The sequence below is a fragment of the Rhagoletis pomonella genome, unplaced genomic scaffold (genome assembly GCF_013731165.1).
Source record: "Rhagoletis pomonella isolate Grant_MI unplaced genomic scaffold, Rhpom_1.0 Rhpom_scaffold_00029, whole genome shotgun sequence".
Classification (NCBI taxonomy): domain Eukaryota; kingdom Metazoa; phylum Arthropoda; class Insecta; order Diptera; family Tephritidae; genus Rhagoletis; species Rhagoletis pomonella.
Window position 1 is genome coordinate 499,769 of NW_023458583.1, and position 3,305 is coordinate 503,073.

Genomic DNA, 3,305 nt, shown 5'->3' on the forward strand with positions numbered 1-3,305 from the left:
TCAGAATCAATTCAGGAAAAGTTCGGGATCAAGTCGGGGTAGTTCGAAACTAGTTACGAAGGGGTCCTGAAATAGCCCTGAACTATTCCGAAATGGCTTTGGGAAAGTTGGGTACATGTCCCGACAAATTAATAAAATGAAATGAAGTTAATGTTTAATTTCTAACATAATCTATTTGTGTATGTAACTGAATCGGCTAATGCTTTGTGAAGCCGGACACAGAAGCCTACACATCAAATTTCATGAATACCTGGTTCGTAAGTACTTTTTTGTAAGTGAAAAACATACACACTACGTATAAGATGGCCCAAAAATCTTATGATAGAGCAAAACACTGATATTCTTCAAAAATCTTTAATGTTTTATTATTTTAACTTTATATATAAATACAAGCTTTGAATATTATGAGCCGTGTTATTTTCTACACGCATATACATCTACGCTTAACGTGTAAAAAAAACAAGCATCGACAATTTCCATTTGAAAACATGTAATTTTGATTTTATCGACATTTACAGCTCCATACAAATTTTAAGTGCAGATACGTATGCGTGTAAAAAACTCGCCCCTTGTCTTCTATAAACTTTATAGCACGGGATAATGACATGAACATTGGTTTTAAGACACATTGAGCCCCTTAATCACACCTTAAAGCTAGGTTAGCATCCTAAACTGCTTTTGGTTTTCTCAAATGTTGAACTGTCTAGCTCAATATGTGAGAGCGTTGTCAGAGAGACTCCAATAGACCAACACAATATGAAAGTTGTATTTGAATGTGAGACAGAAGTGTCTGTTCCCAATATGTACCCTATTTAGATATTATTCAGTTACTATGGTATTGGCAGTTATACATATGTAAAATAGTTAGATGTATGTATGTAGTATAAACGTTAGGGTGGCCCAAAAATACATAGGAAGTTAAATCTTTTTGATTTTTCCAGCTGCCACCCCCTGAACTGAAGAATATCAAAAATAAGGAGAAACCTATTTTTTTTTTATTTCGAACTCGGTTAATACTTACCCGTGCCGCCGGTGCTTTGAAGTTTCCCATGTATTTTACATCGATTTTTTTCGTAGAACTGCTATAAAATCTTTAAAAATAATTATTTTTTGATCGAATAAAACTATTTCCCTTCAGAAGTCATCAAAAAATAACACTATGATGCTTATTTAACTTAAAAGTTTTACTTAGTGCGTTTTAATAACCGATAATCCAACTGTTATATGAGGCATTTCATGTCGTCATGTAGATTTGGATGAAAGTTGAAGAGATTGAAGGTCTAGGTGACATGAATATACGTGCAGCATATTTTGCCGATATGACGTAGGGTTGCCTATTTACACGGGATTTAAATTTTAAGAAAACGTCATGCATACCTTTCTTTAAAGTGCTGTATCTTGGAAACCTTTTACCGCAGCTTAATGAAACAAAATGTATTTCTTCCGTCTCTTTATGGGCTTTAAATGTCCATTTATTATATTAATGTGCAATGTATACAAAACAAAAAAAAATTAAGTAAACATTTTTCTTTTTGATTTTTTTGGATTATATCATTTTTTAAAATTTTTATTTTTAAATAAAAACATTGTCTATAATGTCAACTTTAAGTATCCAAATGGGCATAATGGGCTACTTATGCATTTGGATTCTATATCGTCTAACGCTAGAGCAATATGATAAATAGACATTGAAATTTTATGAAATTGTATATTTTTGAAAGAAGAAAGATGTGTAAAAAACAAAAGCAATATGAATAAATCGTATTAACTTTACTAAAGGTCTGAAATCATGAAAATCCCTTAAAGGAAATGGCAGAATTGAACTTTGTTGCAAGTTCGCATGGGAAATCTGCTTACGACGTGATTGGAGGACATTTTAAGAGATTGGCAGCTAGAGCAAGTATTCAACTCCTGCTGTTACAACAAATTGGTACACCCGAATCCCTCTACCAATGGGATGCCTGTAAAAAATAACTACAACTAACTTTTCAGTGGACTTTATTTTGACTATGACTACGTGCCAATTACTATAATCTTATTTTAAGCTAGTTTAAAGGTTTAAATAACATCAAGTTAGGGAGCTTCATATCCTTATTTAACGAATCTTTAAATCAATAAATAATTTTTTTATTTTTAGTTCTTATTGTAATAAAAGGGTGTTGTTGGTTTTTATAAATTATAATTTTATTACTCATTAGGTTTATTTTTTTACACACCTTTCCTTTCCTTCTTTAAATAAAAGGACTAACCTTGAAGCGATCATTGGAGGTCTAATATTCACATATATTTTTGGACAGGGTTGCCATTTATCTAAAATAAAAATTTTTTTAAATCATGGTACATGCGGTTATGTAAAATATGTGTTTCAAATAAAAGGTGTTAAAATGAAGTTTTAACCCTTACATATTTCTGGATAGAGTCTGCACTTATCTAAGAAATGACATCATTTCACTTAACTTACATAATTAACTCTTAGTTAACAGATGGGCGGCAACCATATTTAAAAACATGTTAGTCCAAAGCTTATTCATACACCTTTCATATGATACCCATGTTGTTGTATTATTAATGGCTGAGCTCAGGCCACCCGGGGCCACAGCGTGGCGGGCTGTGGACGACCTAACTTGTTAGGCTAGCCGCTAATAACCAATAAGCAGCCCCCGACCAAGAGCGGCTAGAGTAGAGGGTTTGGCTGAAAAGGCCCTACGCACCCAAGGAAACTCCAGTGCCAGGGCGAGTACTCGCCGCCCTTCAAGTAAGCGTTTCCAGAGCCTATCAGGGACTACTAAGAGGGAGTACCTACCCCAGAGAGGGAGGCAACAGTGCAACGAGGGATCAACAAAATTAGTTAGATAAAAAGATAACTCTGGGCGAACGCCCATCAAGATCGAGACCAGTAAGATCTTAATTACGGTATACTGGAAAAACAATTTTGAATTTACGACTCATGGGCTGGTGAAAGCAGTATTCTGTCACTTTAGTAAGCGAGGTTGACACCTCGCTGAAATGTCTGGCAGGCTAATGCAGCAATTGCCTCCGTCTCGTTAAAACCCTGGCAGGTCTTCAAGTACGTTCGAGACACGTCGCCATTTAGTTGGCCGTACAGGTCCAGTTGAGATTCACTCCTGGTTTTGCGCTGTCCTTGGCTCTGAACACAATGTCCCATAAGGAATTGTGACAACCCTCGCGATGGCGAACTTCGGGGACATTCAAAGGCGACTGTGCTACGTGTGGAGATAGCGGCTTGAAGCGAAGAAACAAAAGCACAAATGAACACACCAAAACCAAACCAACAAAAAGAACAA